At 36.9% G+C, this 20040-nt stretch overlaps 2 pseudogenes; one reads left to right on the forward strand and one right to left on the reverse strand.

The window, feature by feature from the left end:
• Positions 1–2419: 2419 nt before the first annotated feature.
• On the forward strand, positions 2420–14112 carry LOC611761 (annotated as a pseudogene).
• Positions 14113–15266: 1154 nt separating this feature from the next.
• On the reverse strand, positions 15267–15890 carry LOC484021 (annotated as a pseudogene).
• Between the last annotated feature and the right edge of the window lie 4150 nt (positions 15891–20040).

A 20040-nucleotide genomic window follows, 5' to 3' on the forward strand; every position in this document is an offset into this window, starting at 1 on the left:
GAGGAAAAGTGACCCCGCCTCAGACACATAGAAAGGATACCATGTGATGGTGGCCAAAGAGATTGGAGTGATGCTTCACAAGCCAAGGAATGCCAAAAATTGCCAGCAGCACAAGAAGCTAAGAGCAAAGCCTGGAAAGATTCTTCCACAAAACTTTCAGAGAGACAATTACTCTTATTTCAGACTTCTTGACTCCAGAACTGTAGAAGAATAAATGTCTATTGTTTAAAGTCCCCCAGGTTGTTGTATATTGTTGTAGCAATCCTAGAAAACTAATACATGACCTAAACTTAGATCTCCAGAGGGAGGGGCAGTGAGCTAGCAAGCATACCTGGCAAACCAATAATACGAGAGATGTGCATGAGCCAAGGGTACAACTGTTTCCACACATCCACTAACAAAAAGGCATGTTACTGTGTGAGTTGGTCAAGTTCATCACAAAGTTTGTCCATGCAGTCTCTGTTTCTGCTTACTTTCTGGGCATAATAATTAACAGGCACTTTTTTACTTTCAAAATATCCCAGTTTGGATGTTAAATTATAGTTACTCTACCTATGTGTACCGACTTAAGCACTCAGCAAAGAAAACAAGTAGAATTTTACCACTTGTGTCAGTATTTTTTAATTTAAACTTCATTAGTTAATAGCATAATATTGGTTTCAGGAGTAGAATTCTATGATTCGTCACTTACATACAACACCCAGTGCTCATCCTCACAAGTGCCCTGCTTAATACCCATCCCCCACTTCATCCATCCCCCCCCCCCATGTCCCTCCATCAATCCTTAGTTTGCTTTCTATTATTAAGAGTCACTTATGGATTATTTCTCTCTCTCCTTTTGTAGTTTTGATTTTAGAAATTTATTTCTATTGTCACAGTCAAAATATCTCCAACAATGCAGTAAATTAAAGCTTCAAGATTCCAGGAGTTAATTACTTTAGTTTTAATTTTACTCTGGGACTCACAAATTTACATCTCTCTTTCCAGGGTCACTTTCCTTGGAAATAATGTTCCAACTTGTTTAAACCAATTAGAATAAACAGGACTAGTAATACCCCCTGGGATTAGGAAGTAATAAGGAGAAGGAAGAAAATGGCACATCAGGTGAAAAGCAGCAGGAGTAGTATTGTTAGCTCTACAGTCCATTGCAAGGGGGTGGAGTCCAGTAGTGTGGATTCTGAGAAAGAGTTAGAGATATGGCTTTTATTTCTCACTTTGTCACAAATCCTCCCTGACTTTGAGTAAATCTGTCTTTGTTTTCCAATTTGGCAGGTGAGGGCTATAATAATTGGTTTTTAATTCTGTTGATGTTTGTTGGTTAATTAGGGAATGCTGATAAAATGCCTGAACAATTTGAAAAACACGTTGAATGCTCTCTGCCTTGAAGATGGGCCTATATAGAATTACTGTTCAGTGTTAGAAGAAAAACTAATTCCTATTTCTTGTCAGTTGTATGCTTGTTATATCACTAAATCATGCTACTGGTCAAGTGATTAGTACATGTAAAATGATGTTACATATGTCTCCAAATCTTTGTTCACTCTTTGTTTGCCTCTCCTATCTATTGTGTTCAATTTAAAATAAGGCAGTCGACATCATTTGACTAGTGACTGTGTTTAGCCTCAACTCTGGCTTCTGAAGTTAAGATGAGGTTCTCTGTTTCTTTCTACACTTAGGACTCAATCTAGCACCTTGGAAAGAAAGTAGGTGATGTTGCTGACTACAAAATGCAGATTGGAAGTTGCTGATTTGGGGGCAGTGTGATGTTTCCCAATAACAATTATTGTTATTGTAATTGTAACCCACAATTAGGTGGCCTAGTGTAATCAATATCCTGCATTGCTTCCTCTCTGAGTTCGAACAATGCCATATGAATAGCAATTCCATGCAATGACATTATATTATGATTTTGTTTATAGCTTTGCTTCTTCAACTAGAAAGCGATTTCTTGAAGTTTGGAGCATATATTACTCATATTTTTATCTCCAGTATTTCCCAAATACCAGAAAATAGGTGTCACTCAATTCACATTTGTGGAATAAGTGAGTAGTAACTTTTTAAAGAACAAAGGTCTGCTGCTAATTCCATCTGTGGACTGGTGTCGGGGCTTTACAAAGTATTGACTTGACTAGGGTGAACTGTTTACAACATCTCTCTCTTATGAAATTTTTCTTTTGATCCATAAGATACTTTTTTGCAAAAGATTTGGAAGTGGAAGTGAAGCAGCAACTGTCTTTTTTTAGTGTCCAAAGGTTGAAGCAAGGTCATCAGGTGTTTTTGTAGCTCATGAACACTGTTGAGTATTTGTTGACCCACCTCCTCAGTATGGGATGGCAGCCAAATCTGCACCTGTTTCATCTGTCCCCACATCCTTCTGGAGTTTTTTTTAACTCCTGCCACATGTGTGTTCAGATCCATGATGACGACTGCCAGTGGGTTCTGTGGAATATTCACATCTTCTAGCTTGGAAGCATTGAGATTTGAGAACTGGTTTCAATTTGTCCCTGTGAGATCCAGTTTGCCCCTACTTTCCCTGACTCCCCGGACATCTTATCTTCAGATAGCTTCTTGTTTACTTGAAGCTGTGGGATCAGGTGTAGAATCAACAGCCTTACTGAGTCTGCTTAACTCTCACAACTGTGTAAGGTCAAATCCTTATAGCAAATACCTTTACACACATGCATGTGAATGCACACATCCCACACCTATGGAAATATATAGACATGTATGTATATAGGGGTGGCACTTCTCTGATTGAACCCTGATTAATACAGTTAGTCTGTGAGATGTTAGAGGTAAATTGCCTAAGAGTGCTGATCTTTCTGTGTGTATGTGTGTGTGTGAAGACACATGAATATGACTGACATAAAGGCATTATTGGTTGATATAATGCTAACTATTGAAACCAAAAGATCTTAAAACAAACTTAGCAATTTAACATAACAAGTATTTTTTCTTGGTCTGTAAAAGTCTAGTATATGTGTTCTTGCTTGGTAGGGAGAGAACACACTCTTTGTACCTGTTTAGAAACCCTTCCTGAGGAGATTAAAGAAGTGGCTTCTCAAGTTTCTCTGGGCAATAAAATTTAGCCAACAGATGGGAGAAAAAAGAGGGTAGAATATATGTATGTACTTTGTAGCCACATCAGGTTAGAAGTGGCACCATTCTGCTTATGTTCCATTGTGAGAACCAGTCCCACAGCACTACATAGAAGATAGGGATGCTGGGGACAGACTTACAGATGCAGCAGCCCATTCCCGCCCACAACTGCATTGTGAAAGGAGAGCACAGTGATTGGGGAACAGCTAACCATCATTGCCACATAGAATTGTATGTAAACAAATTACTGTTAAATCAGAAAAACCTACCATCTTTATTTGATATTGAATTTCAGCCTGGTTCCTGGCTTGGATAAAAATAAAAAAGAACTAGAATAAGTCTGTAGGGAACCAGAGAAGAGGATCTGGCCAACTTCAGGATGGCTTGTTCAATTGTATCCTAAGGCAAATGGAAAGCAGTACAGCTTGCAGCCACCTTAGATCTGGCTTTTGGAGTTCAAGCTAAACTGAAAGACCCATTTGAAAATTCTACACTAACTGCCAAATCCATTAATGTCTAAGTTCCATCTGAATGTGTCTTGAAGGTAGCTCGCCAAATCCTGGATGCAACAGTTCCACCACAGTTTGATTTCTTTGTTCCTTGATCTTGGCTAGCTGCAGGTACAGATATCACTGGCCTGGAGGAAGCACTTATGTACCAGCATTTGGTACACCTTTTGGAATAAGTTGGCTGGCTAAGTTTACAGGCCTTTCCCCTGCTTTCCCTCCAGACGTGGCAGTCTTTGTGCCAAAGTCAAAGTCAACTTCTACTTGAAATCCAATTCTGTGTTCTTTAAATATGTTTTATATTAAGTATTTCCAGTTTTCTATATAGCTAAGTGATCATATATTTGTCATTTAGAAATAAATCAACATCTAATTAGAACTCACATATGTTTGTGTTTTTCCTCCATTTACTCATTTGTATGTAAAATTATTTTTCATTGCATTTTTTTCCTGATCTGATTTTCTATTTTGGCATTTTCCCCTTATGTTTGTTTCATGGACTGAGACTTTGTGATCTAATACAAATCACGCAACTATCAGAGAAGCAAGATTTAGTAAGGACCATGTGTAATTCAACAAGCTGTGCATCTGCTGAAAATCTCTTTTCACTAAAAGCAGCACATCTGATAAATTTTTGACTTACTCCTTTGACAGTTTGCTCTCTCTCAAGAAAGGGGAAACAACCAGAATTACTATTCTGTACTTAATTCTAATCAACAAGAATGTCTTTTTGGTGCTATCAAGGTAAGGTAAGACTCAAAAGAAAGTACTCACCATCTTAGCATTTTTATATCTAAGAGAGGAATGCTGAGACCAGACATTGAACAAAAGCATAAAAAAGCAGGTTCTACAAGTTTGGGGAGAAAACAATCCAGCAAACCAATTTTGGGAAAGAAATTAGCTCAAGGCTGCTGAAAATCTTTCAAAAAGAAAAGTTTGTAACCTAGGCACAAATGATCCAAGGAAGAAGAAAGACAACCATTTATAGTGAGTGTTCCAAAATTTTTTGTGCTTTTAAAAAACACTTAAAATAATGGGGAAAAATTTATATAATCAGTAATAATTATAGAAAAGCATCATGGAACTATACAAATGGCGTTATAAAAAGCTAAACACCCAGAATCAAAAGAACGTTCCAAAAATACAGTAGATCTAGTACATAAAAAGCACTGCCCATTAGGTACAAAAGGATTCAAGACTGAGTTAGTCATGCTTTTAGCTCTCAATGAATTTTCAACCAGTTGCTAAGGGAATTAAATGTTTCTAAATCTCTTTTAAGAGCAAAAAAAAAAAAAATCAAAGATAGAAGAGCTCATGGCTTTATCAAGGTTTCATCAGTGATTTACTGAAAATATAAAACTGTGAGAAATGATAACTTCAATTCCTAGTTTGGTTCTGTTTTTACTGTAAAGAATGATTTAAATTAACAAGATAAATTTCAAAGTAAAATTCTGCATTTAAGTTAAATAAATTCAACTAGTAAAAGCACTGCTTAATAGCTGCTCATATGAAAAATATGTGGGAGTTTTAGACTATAAAGTCAATGTAAGAACGCAGAATGGCAAGGCTGTCAAAATAATATAAATGTAGACTTTACCAAAAAAAAAGAATTCTGATTACTAGAAATGAAACTCACATTATAGTTTGAAGTGGTCACATGTAAAATCTCAGATTTATAAAGAATATGTCAGGGTTGCCTGTTTTAGGTGGTATATGTTGCTACAGACTAACATCAAAATAAAAAGAATTAACAATACAGCACGTATGTGTGTGAATGCATATACATATGTTCAAAGGCATTAGAAGGCTCTCTAGGAAGCCATGATTTGAGGTATCAGGACCCCAGAAATAAGAAAAATGAATTGATTAGGTCTGGATTTCTGTAGAAATTTTCCTCTGTGATATTTCAGTAAAAGTCTAAGAAGCTGAGAATCAGTGGCAGATAAGGAGTTGGGATCCTGAGTTAAGATTTCAACAGTCTCACTAAGATTCCAAAGTTGCTATAGCAGTCCAGAGTTGAGAGAAATGAAGATGTTCGGAAAACAAAAAACATATCACGGTGATCCCAATAGTCTGCACTGTTTTCCCCCTTGAGGTATCTGCCAATTCATAAACAGTGAAGAACCAAAAGGCTACAAAGCAAAGCAGAAAGATTTGACTAAGAGCCTGGGAAACTGAATTCTCAATAGTTTCACAAAGGTGTGAACACTACACCTGGAATCAAAGCCTGTAAGCAGAAGAGAGGCCTCTGGACTTGCAGTTAGGACCGTACAAAATCAGCACTCTAAGATTAAGATTCAAAAAGAAGTTAACCAGTGTATAGAAAAAAATTTATCTGCAAACTAGTTATGTTCCAGTCTAGTTTAAGATGACATGTCCTATTCTGAATATACGCAAGAAACAAAAGTTAATTCTATCTGGAAAAAAAGAACATTAACAAGATCCTCAAATTCTTTCTACAACAGTTCATAAGCAATGATTGGTCTATAAGGTAGACTAGAAGATGGTAACAAGTGACTGAAAACTAAGAGGAAAAAAGTTAATAAAAAAAGAACCACAGGAATTTAGATATTGGTGTTAATAGACTTGGATTTTTAGCGTAACTATGATTAATATGTCAAAGGAAAGAGATGAGAAGATATATGACCTTACCAGAGAATTGGGATCTATAAAAACATCAAATGCAAAACATATAAGCAAAAAATAGAATAGTCGAAGTTAAGAACACAACAGATGGTTTAACTGTCGATTAGACACGTAGAAGAAAAGATTAGTGAATTAGAAAACAAGTCAATAAAACGTATTAACACTGAAAACAAAAAAGAACAAAAAGTAAAGGTATATAAAGGAATGCAAGAACCATACGGGATACCAGTAAAGATCCAGAGTTATTTCCCAGAAGTGGACAAGCATAACACAAAGGACAAGATAGTAGGCTTACATTTAAAACTATTACTATTTACATTGAATTTAATTGCCAGACTGGATAAAAATAACAAAACTCAAGTATTTGTTGTTTATAGGAGACATACCTAAATACAAAGATACAAAGACACAGAAAGATAAAAGTCACAAAAAAGAAGAGATCCAGACTGCGCAAACCTAAGCAAAACAAAGACATACACACACACAAGATAAGGTCTTACTGTTAGTCAAAGTAGATTTTAAGGCAAGATATATTATTACTGATTAGAAGAGATGTTTTAATATAATGTAATGGTCAATCTATCAGGAAGATATATCAATTCTAAATTTGATGCAAGTAATAAAGTAGCTTCAAAATATATACAGCAAAAATGAATGCAACTAGCAGGAAGCATACACAATCACCATCATAATAGGTCTTTTTAAAATGCATTTCTCTCAGTATCTGATAGAATATGCAAACAAAATCATCAAATATTTAAAATATTCAGAAATCGGGAATGGGCTAAATGGGTAATGGACATTAAGGAAGGCACTTCTTTGTGATGAGCACTGGGTATTATGTGTGAGTGATGAATCACTGAATTCTACTCCTGAAACCAATGCTGCACTGTATGTTAACTAACTTGAATCTAAATAAAAACTTGGAAGAATAAGTGAATAATATTTGAAAAATGCAATTAATGAACCTGACCTAATGGACATATTTAAACACTGCACACAACAACTTCAAAATATATATTCTTTATAAGTGCATCTGGAAAATTTATAAAATTAACTTTTCATACAGCCAGTTTCAACAAATTTTAAAAGATTGAAATCATTCAACATATGTTTTCTGGCAACAATGCAATTAAGCTAAATGATTGTACTTTTAAGGGGGAAATTCCAAAATGCTTAAACATTTGAGTGTTGAAGATTTCCAGGGCCACTCTCAGGTTCAGTGACTCACTGGGAGGAGTCAAAGATTCAGTACATAGTCATACTAAGCTATGATACATTACATGAAAGGATACAGAGCAAAATCAACAAAGGGAAAGGTACATGGAATGAAAACTAGGGGAAATTAGGTGTAAGTTTCTGGAATCCTTTCCTGGTGAAGTCACACAGGATGCCCTTAATTTCCCCAACTACAATTTGTGGCAACATATGTGAACTGCTGCCAACCACGGAATCATAGACACCTCATGCCCAGAGTTTTTACTGGGGGCTGGTCATAAGGGTAGCCTCTGCCTGGTATATACCAAAATTCCAGGCTCCCAAAAGGAAAGTAGGTGATCGGTATAAACTATGTTGTTTGTATAGTTTAGGAATAGTGAACCACTCTTACCAGTTGGTGGGGGGATGATGATAAGGTTCCCAGACGTCAGCCAATGGCCAACCTTGTGATCAGGCCTTTCAACAGATAGCAGTTAGGTTTGGTGTGTTAACTCGTTTCTGCATATAATGGATCAAAGAAGACTTTACAATAGGAATTAGAACATACGTTTACTTAAATGATAATGAAAATATGATGTATCAACACCTATGTTGCCACTAAAGCTACACTTAGAAATTTCTCTCTCTAAATGCATGTGTTAGAAAAAAAAGAAAGTCTGAAAATCAAGTATTCATGTAAATAAATCAGAAAAATAACAAACTAAACTCAAAATAATAAAATTTAAAAAGACAACCCCATGGAAAAGAGAAAATAAACATAGTCAAAAATTACTTCTTTGAAAAATGTAATAAAAACAAAACATTAATCAGGAGAAAAAGAATAATGTGAATTGCATACACCAGGGATAAAAAAGGAAACATTACAGATATTTTAACCATTACAAGAATAATGAAAATATAACCAATTTATGCTAATCAATTTAAAAATTTACATGAAATTTACCAATTCCTTGAAAAAACACAGCTTATTAATACTGATACAAAGAACATAAAATCTTACTAAGATACATAAATAAAATAAATATGTAATTAAAAACCATTCAATAAATTAAAGCTCCAGGATCACCTGGCTTTAGCAACAAACTCTATAAACTTTTCATGAAGAAATAACACTAAGTACACATGAGCTTGTCTAAAAAATAAAAAAAGAAGAAATATTTCCCAGCTCTATTTATGAGTATAGCATAATCTTGATACCAAAACTTACAAAGACATTGCAAGAAAAGAAAATTATAAATGCAAAAATCCTAATCCAAATATTAGCAAATCAAATTTAGGAATATGTAAAAATGGGAACATATAAAAAGTTGGATTTATTCCCAGAATGCAAGTTTGGCTTAACTCTCAGAAATCAGTAGACATAATTCAGTACAGTCACAAAATAAAGGAGGGAACCAGATCAGCTCATTACACATGAAAAAGTGTTGGATAAAATTTCAACACCTTTTCATTATGCATGGTTGTATAGCCAATGTAACCGCAGGAGGGTATTAAATTTGTTTAAATGGAGAGTTGCTGTTTGAGAGGGAATATCATAGGGAGTATTTTCTTGTGAAATTACCAACAGCAAAATAGAGACATGTCTTTCTCTCTCTCTCTCTCTCTCTCTCTCTCTCTCTTTCTTTATCTCCTTCTCTTCCTTTCTTTCATTTGGTCAGAGGAGCAGAAAATTGATTGGCCAAAAGATGCAGGGCTTCTCTTTTCCTCCCTTCAGCCAAGCAACCTCATATTTGCCCTTATGGCAATGCTCTTTGTAGGAAGAAATTTCCCCCACAAAACTACACCTGCCTAGCCTTTGTGTTATTTGACATAGGAATGAGGCAACAGGTTCATGAATATATTGGTACTTGCTAGTTTATCTTAGTAGCTAAGTCCTTCGGAGCAAAAACAGGACTTGAAAGAATGGTCCACAGGACAAGAGCATATTACAGCAGAGTAAGAAGAGATTCAAGATGGTCCAGATTCTGGAGACTGAGCCTCCTTGGGGAAATGTCAAACTCATCTGGGATACCACAATACGGTACCCAGGCACTAGTGGAGGAAGGTATCTGAATTGGAAGGGAGAGGAATGAGACAAACTGTGAATCTAAACCTAAAAAGAGAAGATATGGAATCCATACTAGGAAGAGACCTTGGAGAACATCTTTGAATGCAGGGAAACCAAAGACCTTAGGGATAACTGGCTTCTTGAAGGTCACAGGGCTAGTCAGTAGTAGCAGGAGGAAAATAAAAGCCCTAGTGTTTCGATTTCTAGAAAAATACTCTTCCTATCACATGAAACGAAAATATTACAGCTGTCCCTATCTAGGTTTTTTAATACTAATTGAACAGCTGACCATTAAGCCTGCAGAAGCTGATAAGAATACAATTTCTACTTTAAATAAAAAATGAAACACTGAAAATAGTGTTTAAGTAGGTTTTTTAAAATTGAAATACATTTGACATATAACACTGTGTAAATTTAAGGTGTACAATGTGTCGATGTGATACATTCATACAATTTTCATTGTAGTGATAATTAGCCCCTCTATCATGTCACTTAATTATCATTTCTTTTTTAGGGATTGGAATAATTAAGATCTAGTCTCTTAGCAAGTTTGACGATTAAAATACAATGTCATTGTCTTTCTCACTATATTGTGAAACTCCATTAGAGCTGCAGAACTTATTTACTACTTGTTGCAAGTTTGTACTCTTAAAGAACACCTTTCCTCCTCTCTTATCCCCCTACCTCCAAGGCCCTGTAACCACTATTTTGCCCTCTGTTTTCATGGATTTGGCTTTTTTAGATTCTACCTATAAGTGAGAACATGCAGTATTTGTCTTTTTTCTGTCTGACTTATCTCACTTTGCATGTCCTCAAGATTCATCCATGTTGTTGCAAATGACAAAACATCCTTCTTTCTCATGGCTGAATAATATTCCATTGTATATATGTACCATATCTTTACTCATTCATCCATCAAAGGGTTCTTAGGTTGTTTCCATATCTTGGCTATTGTGAATAATGGTGCAGTTAAGTAGAGGAGTGCAGATATCTTTTGAATACCCTGTTTTCATTTCTTTTGGGTATATACTCAGAAATGGAATCCAGCTTCGTTTTGTTAACAAATGCAAAAAAAAAAAAAAAAAAACACAGCAGTTTGTGAAGACAAATAAAAGAAATGACAATTGAGGAAACTTCCAAGATTTGCCTTTATCTTCACTCTTAGATTCTATGTTCCTCAAGAGAAAGTGTTTTTACCAATTTATTTTATTTCTACTTCATTGTGTTACAAGAGGTGTGTGGTTATAGCAGTCCAGTAATAAATGCTTATTAAATGAATGCAAGGAAATATCTATTTTTAAAAACCCAATAACCCCTCTTATTTTCACTATAAGATTTCTGTTTCTATGCCCATCTAATTATAGAAGAGTTAAAAATCCAGGTTAGACAATTTGACATTGTGTTGATATTCTCTCCTATCATTCCTGTAGCAGAGACTAAGTCACCAAATAGCCATTGTCCTTTGCATTTCTGGTCCCCCTTTGTAGTTGCTTAAGCTTTATGACTGTGTTCTGGCCAATGGAAAATATGTCAAGTAATTTCAGTGCTTAAAAATATTTCCCAGTTCCTCCACCCCAGTCTGCTGTGCTTTGGTAACTTTGAGGCCACATGTTCTAGACTCCATAACCTCATGATGGAGTGAGCCACTAAGCCTGTGCTGGGTTTTGACTGACTGAGAAAAAAAATCTTCATTATGCTAAGCCTCTGCAATTTGAGTTCACCTCTAACATCAGCTATTTACAATTACCTTATAGGTGTTCCTTCTCCCACCAAATGCTATAATACAATGTGTTTTGAAAACTTAAACTCTTTTGTGCTGACCATTCTTAAAACTATATTATTCAAACCATATTTTCTTGGAGTTTTTTTTATAGAAGGACAGAGGGATCAGAGCTATATAGTAAAACAAAACTGCTTAATTATTTTCAACAGCTTTACCTGATGCCATTGGAACTATCTCTCTTTAAAAGTACATGTGGTGTACTCATATTCTCGAGACATTTTTTACTGATTTAAATTAGTAGATAATAAAAGTTAATTCTTGGTCTTAAGTTCAGAAGTGACACAGAAATACCTTCTTTATGTCACATCAAATTTTGAGTGGTTACAACAGACATCAATTGAACACATACATATTAAGAGCTGTGTTAGGTAGTGCCAAGAGAGTTGAAAAGAATTTAAGGCCTTGCTTTCAAAGAATCTACCAGCTTGCCAGACCAATGAGACATGCCCACATCCAACAATGGATCTATAACACTTATTCACATTTAACCAGAGAATGCGCCTTTTCCAAAGCATCAAGTTTCCTTTGCTGTGTTTTGATTCAATCATAATGTGTTTAACACCATAGTTTGGCATCAAATTATAATCTCAGCAGCAGGCTAGGAAGATAACTCTGAAGTTAAAAAAGTTAGGAATAAAGTTGTAATGGGATCTGAAGAAGGTTGCGTCTTGTCAGGTACATATGATATTGAAATAATATCATCAGTCTAAGCAAGTAAAGGAAAACTTTGGGTTTCCCTTATGCAAAGAAACCTCCCCCCACTCAGATAATTCAAAACTCAAAGGATTTTTAGGGGCGAAGAATCCTAAATTAGATTTAAAATAAGTAAGAAAGAAGCCATGAGGAACTTTCCCTCCAGATTTTATAAAAAATTGCTGGGCAGCCCCAGTGGCGCAGCAGTTTAGTGCCGCCTGCAGCTCAGGGCGTGATCCTGGAGACCTGGATCGAGTCCCACGTCAGGCTCCCTGCATGGAGCCTGCTCCTCCCTCTGCCTGTGTCTCTGCCTCTCTCTCTAGCTGTGTCTCTATGAATAAATAAATAAAATCTTTAAAAAAAAATTGCTAATTTCTCAGAAACTGTGTACTTAAATATTTTAATCAGAGACCATTACAGCACATACACTACAAATAATAGATTGAAGAAAAAGAAAGTGAGAGCCAAAATTATTGCAGGTGGGAAGTTTTCATCAGAGAATTGAAGTTTGTAAAAGAATAATCAAACAAAAAGTATATAAGAGAAATATAATAATGGATAAAAATATTAAAAGCAACTAACAAGCCTGGGTTGAGAGGAGCGTGGCCCTCTCCTCTCCCTGGGAGGTCGTGTGCTCGTCCGTTGATATCTGTGTACTCTGAAAAGGGGGAATCATCTGGCAAAAATGTTACCTTGCCTGCTGTGTTTAAGGCTCCCATTCGACCCGATATCGTGAACTCTGTTCACACCAACTTGCACAAAAACAACAGACAACCATATGCTGTCAGTGAATTAGCAGGTCATCAAACCAGTGCCGAGTCTTGGGGTACTGGAAGGGCCGTGGCTCGAATTCCCAGAGTTCAGGGGTGGGCCTCACCGTTCTGGCCAGGGTGCTCTTGGAAATATGTGTCGTGGAGGCCGCATGTTTGCACCAACCAAAACCTGGCGCCTGTTGGCACCGCAGAGTGAACACAACACAAAAGCGATGCACCATCTGCTCTGCCCTGGCTGCCTCAGCCTCACCAGCACTGGTCATGTCTAAAGGTCATCGTATTGAGGAAGTTCCTGAACTTCCTTTGGTGGTTGAAGATAAAGTTGAAGGCTACAAGAAGACCAAGGAGGCGGTTCTGCTTCTTAAGAAACTTAAAGCCTGGAATGATATCAAAAAGGTCTATGCCTCTCAGCGAAGGAGAGCTGGCAAGGGCAAAATGAGAAACCGTCGTCGTATCCAGCGCAGGGGACCCTGCATCATCTACAGTGAAGACAACGGTATCATCAAGGCCTTCAGAAACATCCCTGGAATTACTTTACTTAATGTAAGCAGACTGAACGTTCTGAAACTTGCTCCTGGTGGGCATGTGGGACGTTTCTGCTTTTGGACTGAAAGTGCTTTCCTCAAGTTAGACGATCTGTATGGCACTTGGCGTAAGGCTGCCTCCCTCAAGAGTAACTACAACCTTCCCATGCATAAAATGCTTAATACAGACCTCAGCAGAATCTTGAAAAGCCCAGAGATCCAAAGAGCCCTCCGAGCACCACGCAAGAAGATTCATCCTAGAGTCCTGAAGAAGAATCCACTGAAGAACCTAAGAATCAGGGATCCCTGGGTGGCGCAGTGGTTTAGCGCCTGCCTTTGGCCCAGGGCGCGATCCTGGAGACCCGGGATCGAATCCCACGTCGGGCTCCCGGTGCATGGAGCCTGCTTCTCCCTCTGCCTATGTCTCTGCCTCTCTCTGTCTCTCTCTGTCTCTCTCTCTCTCTCTCTCTCTCTGTGACTATCATAAATAAATAAAAATTAAAAAAAAAAAAAAAAAAGAAGAATCATGTTGAAGCTAAACCCGTATGCAAAGACCATGCGCTGGAACACCATTCTTCGCCAGGCCAGGAATCACAAACTCCGGATGGATAAGGCGGCAGCAACCTTAGAAGCCAAATCGGAGGAGAAGGGGGTTCCAGGCAAGAAGCCCATGGTAGGGAAGAAAGGAAAGAAGGCTGTTGGTGTGAAAAAGCAGAAAAAAACTTTGGTAGGAAACAAGGCTGCAGCTACCAAGAAACCAGCAGCTGATAAGAAACCTGCAGAAAAGAAACCTACCACCGAAGAAAAGAAGCCCGCTGCCTAAAAACTTATATTTGTTTATTCCATAAAACTCGATCATTTTGGACAGCTAATTTTAAATTAAGACCTGATCAAAGACAGTGAGAAACATTAAAAAAAAGGGGGGGGGGCAACTAACAAAAGGGACACATTAAGTTCAAAGGATCAATAACAAGTTTTATCTGACTTTTGGACAGGTATTATAGAAATAGGAGGCAAAAGATTGACATCTTTAAATGCTGAAAGAAAAAACTTCCAACCTAGAATTCTGTAACAAGTGAAAAATCTTATTTATTTATTCATTTATTTATATTGATGTATAGTTGACATACAATATTATATTTCAGGTGTACAAAGTAGTGATTGAACAATTATATATATTACATAATGCTCACCACCTTAAGTGTAGTTATCATCTGTCACCATGATTTATTACAACAATGTAATGTTATTACAATATTATTGACTATATTCTCATGCTGTACTTTTCATCCTCATGAATTATTAATTTTATAATTTGATGTTTGTAGGTCCTTGTCCACTATGTCGCCCATCTCTCCACTCTTCTCCCCTCTGGCAACCACTAGTTTGTTCTCTATATTTACAAGTCTGTTTCTTTTTTTGTTGTTGGTTTGCTTTGATTTTTAGATTCTACATGTAAGTAAAATAATACGGTATTTATCTTTCTTTGTCTAACTTAATTTCACTTAGCATAATATCCTCAAGGTCCGTCCCTGTTGCTGCAAATCCCAAGATTTCATACTTTTTATGGCTGAGCAATGTTCCTTTATATATATATGTAATGTAATATATATATATATATATTACATCTTCTTTATTCATTCATCTATATTGATGGACACGGGTTGCTTTAACAACTTGGCTATTGTAAATAATACTTCTATAAACACAGGGGTGCATACACCCTTTTGAATTAGTGTTTTAGTTTTCCCAGGTAAATACCGGAGGTGGAATTGCTGGATCATGTGGTTGTTCCATTTTTAATTTTTGAAGAACCCCCATACTGTTTTCCACAGTGGCTGCAGCTATTTGCTTTCCCCCCCAACAGTGCACAGTGTTCCCCTTTCTCCACATCCTCGCCAGTACTTGTTAGTTCTTGCTTTTTTAATACTAGTCATTTGATGGGTCTGAAATGATATTCTTTTTTTTTTTTTTTTTGCATTCAAAATCTTTTTAATAACAAGGCAGGATCTGGGGTTAGTTTTTGTAGCCTCGGCTGGCCCTGCGGCCTCTGGCACGCTCGAACTTCCGGCCCTTGGATCTCACGTAGGGTTTGGTGTGGCTGTGTGGGGTTCCTGGGGCCTTGCCAAAGTGTCTGTACACCTCTCGGCCCTTGCGTGGACCAGAGAGTTAGACGGTGCCACAGCCCTTGGGGGAGTCCAGGGCCAACTGATCGAAGGTGAGCATCTTGCCTCCAGCTTTGAGGATGCGGCTCCGGGCATGGCTACTCACGCGCAGTGCACACACCTTCAGCTTGGGCACCTCCTGGACACGCACATCATCCGTTATGGTCCCTACAACCACAGCTGTTTTGTTTTCCCAGCCAGGCAGTTTCATCTTCCGGATCATCCGGGAAAGGGACAGAGGTGGCCGGTTGGTGCGACTCATGAACAACCTCTTCAACACAACCTGGTTAAAGGTAGAGTTGGCTCGTCTGGCCAGAAACCTGTACAGCTTGACCAACAGTCTCAAGTAGATGTCCTGGCTCTTGGGCTCCTTGCGCCGAACCTTTCGGTCCTTGTGGCGGATGTCGACTCCCATGATGGTGCCTCCTGCTCAGCCAGGTCTGGAAAAAGAGAACATGAAATGATATTCTCAGTGTGGTTTTGATTTGCATTTCTCTGAAGATAAATGATGTTGAGCATCTTTTAATGTTGTCTGTTAGCCATCTGTATGTCCTTTTTGGAAAAATATCCATTCACGTCCTCCGCCCAGAAAAATTTTCTTTAAAAATTATGATAAATACTTTTCAGCAGATAAAAGATTTACACTACAAATAATACTAAAGGGACTTTTTCCAGGCTGAAGGAAAAGGGATCCTGGATAGACACACAAGACTACAGGAAGAATGAAGAGCAGCAGAATGGGTAAAAATTTGGGTGATTAAAAATGGTAAATTTAAAACAACAATCACAACAATATTTTGTGGGGCTTACACTCTATGTAGAAGCAAAATGTGTAACTGTAATAGCACGAAATTGGATAAAAGGAATAAAACTGTTGCAAGATTCTCAGCATGTCTGCAAGGGTGGTAAAGTGTTAGTATTAGGCAGATTGTGGGGAAATAAGGATACATGTTTTGATCTCTAGAGTAGCCAGTAATAAAAATTACACAAGAATTGGGATGCCTGGGTGACTCAGTGGTTAAGCATCTGCCTTCAGCTCAGGGCGTGATCCGGGATCCGGGATTGAGTCCCACATCAGGCTCCCTGTGAGGAGCCTGGTTCTCTCTCTTTGCCCATGTCTCTGTCTCTCTCTGTCTCTCTCTCTGTGTCTCTTATGAATAAATAAATAAATAAATAAATCTTTAAAAAATACATAAGAATGTAAACCTCAAAGATAAAAGAAAATATAGAGGGGAATAATAAAGGCTATCAAAAGAAGGTAGAGAGGACAAAGGAGCATAAAATAGATAAGACAAAGAGAAAATAAATAGTAACATAGTCAGTTGATCAAAACTCAAAACATCAGTAATTAAATTGCATGCAAGTGAATTGAGAGGTGGGAGCAATGCAAGTGTTTGAGGGGAGCGCTCAGAGGTCTCCTTGAAGCAACTCTTGGCAGCTAGTAGGAGGTAATAGTTGGGCTCTGCCCAGCTGCATATCAGCCCTGCCTAGGTTGGGACCATGCAGTTGAAAAGTGTAAAGGCCATTGTTGTTTGTTATCTTTCAGATTCTCTGTGTACTCTTCTTAAATCATCCCATTCTTTCCTCCCTCATTGGTAATGATCATTTTATCTTTGTATTTACCATTTCCTTGCTTTGCTTTATAGGTTTACCAAATATGCACCAATGCCTTCATAATAGAGTTATTCTGTCTTTAAACTTCATATAAATGGAATTATACTGTCTGTACTAATCTTCAACTTTGCTTTTTTGTTCAGTATTATGGTCTTGATATTTATCAGTTTTTGCAGGTAGCTGACATGTGGTTATTTCCCCTGATATATAGTAATCTTTCATATGATGATTCCAATTTTTTTTTTCAATTCTACTGTAGATAGACATTTGTACACATCCAAGTTTTTCTCTAAGGTATATATCCAGGAGTGGAATAGTTGAGTTATATTCACTGTACAAAATCAACTTTACCAGATAATGCTAAATTGTTTTCTGAAGTGATTTCTGAAGAGGTTTTCTGAAGTGACTACCAGCAGCGTGTAAGTTTACTAGTTGTTCCATATCTTTGACAAGACAATTTTTGTGAATGTGCTAGAAAGAAAATGAATTCCGATGAATTTGTGTGCATTTCCTTGCTTACTCATGAGATTGAGCCTATTTTCTACGTCTGTACTACAGGGACTTCCTCAATGAAATGCTTCTTTCAAGGCTTTTGTCAACACTTTCATGTCATTTTCTTAATGACTTGTAGGAGTTATTTTCTTGAAGTTACTTTTAGATTATTACATTTATAATGCTATTTAAATTCTATATTTTTAATAAAATTATATATTCTGTTTTTATTCATATATTGAAATTCAAACTTTTAAAAATGTATATTACAACTAGCAAACTTGATAAATTTTTTTGTTACTTATTTTATTTTTAAAATTTTTATTCAATTTATTTAACTAAAAAAATAGTCAACCGCAGTTCACTCATTTCTCCCATTGCCTCCCACCTCTGGCAGCCACCAATCTGTTCTCTGTATCTCTGAGCTTGTGTTTGTTTGTTTTGTTTGTTTGTTTGTTTAGACTCCACATATAAGAGAGAGAAAATGTGGGCAGCCTGGGTGGGGCTCAGTGGTTTAGCACCGCCTTCAGCCCAGGGGCTGATCCTGGAGACCCAGGATCGAGTTCCACATCGGGCTCCCTGCATGGAGCCCCTGCTTCTCCCTCTGCCTACTTCTCTCTCCGCCTGTGTCTCTGCCTCTCTCTCTGTGTGTGTCTTTTATGAATAAATAAATAAAATCTTTTTTAAAAAAAAGAGAAAATATTTTCTTTATCTAACTTCTTTCACTTAGCATCATGCCCTCAAGGTCAGTTCATATTGTCACAATAGCAAGATTTCATTCTTTTTTATGATTGAATAATATAATTCCCTAATTTCCATTCCATAATTTCTTTGTTCATTCATCCACTGATGGAAATTTAGGTTATTTCCATATCTTGGCTATGGTAAATAATGTTGCACTGAACATGGGGATACATGTATCTTCTTGAGTTAGTGTTTATGTTTACCTCAGATAAATACCCAGAAGTGGAACTGCTGGATCATATGGTAATTCTATTTTTATTCTCCTGTGGAGCCTCCATACTGTTTTCTACAATGGCTGCACCAGTTTACCTTCCGACTAATGAATGCACAAGGGTTCCCTTTTCTCCACATCCATTATTTCTAATAATTTATGTGTATAGTTTTTTATTTGTTGTGTTAGCATATCATCCATGAATAATAAAACTTTTGTTCTTCTTCATTAACCTTACAACTTATTTGTTTTTCACATCTTACTGTACTTACTAGAATCTTCAGCATAATGAATAGTAGTGAGAAAAAACACAATTGTCTTGCTTCAGATCTTAAAAACAATGTGTTTCCCCACTTCAAAAAAGTATGATGTTTGCTGTAGGATTTTTCTAGTCCTTTAATATGTTAAGAAAATTTCCTTTTGTTCTTAACTTACTGAGAGTTGTTATTGAAAATCAATAGTGAATTTTATTGAAAAAAATATCTCTCTTTAGAGGATCATATCTTTTCTCATTTCATTTTTAATGTTGCTCATTATATTTATTACTTTTTAATACTATGCCACCCTTGACATGCTAGGGTAAAACCAACATTTAAAAAATAAGTGACTTGATTCATTCTGCCATGAATTTGTGTTTGTATCTCTAAAATCTGAGATGTATAGTCAGAATTTGAAGGGAAGAGAATACCCAGCAGCCCTACTCACAATAGTTCCAGACTAAAGACAATATAGACACCCATCAAGAGCAGATGAATAAGCAAATAGTGATCTTTTCATAAGATAGAATACAATACAGCCATGAGAATGAATAACTACAATTATATAGATATATGTCCTAAACAGAATGTTAAATAAAAGAAGACAGATGCAAAAGGTATGTATACTATGTAATCCCATTTACGTAAAGTGTAAAATTAGAGAAAACTAATCTGTGCCCAGAACCGGAGACTGTATATGCCTCAGGTAGGGGGTAGAGCAGTGACTGGAAGGGAGTATGAATGGGGTTTCCAGGTTGTTGATAATATAATGGTGGGCAGCCCAGGTGGCTCAGCAGTTTAGCGTTGCCTTCAGCGCCCAAAGCCTAATCCTGAGGACCTGGGATCAAGTCCCACGTTGGGCTCCCTGCATGGAGCCTGTTTCTCCCTCTGCTTGTGTCTCTGCCTCTCTCTCTCTCTCTCACTCTCTGTGTGTGTCTCTCATGAATAAATAAATAAATAAAATCTTAAAAAAAGGAATATGATGATGATTGGTCTGGTTGGTGGTTATATGGTTTTGTTCAGTTTACAGAAATTCATTGAGGTGTACAGTTTTCTCATGGGCATTATACTTCAACAAATTTTTTTTGAATGACAGAAGCAGCATAGACTAGGAAGCAAAAGACATCAATTTTTGTCCAAATTTTGTCCTTTAAGAGTGGTATTATCTTGTTCAATTAACTTGACCTCTCTGGTCTTGTTTTATTCATCTGTAAAATAGGGAAATAATATCTGCTATATGAAGTGACAGGGTGTAATTAAAACCCATT

This window comes from Canis lupus, chromosome 1 (assembly GCF_011100685.1).
Source record: "Canis lupus familiaris isolate Mischka breed German Shepherd chromosome 1, alternate assembly UU_Cfam_GSD_1.0, whole genome shotgun sequence".
NCBI lineage: Eukaryota > Metazoa > Chordata > Mammalia > Carnivora > Canidae > Canis > Canis lupus.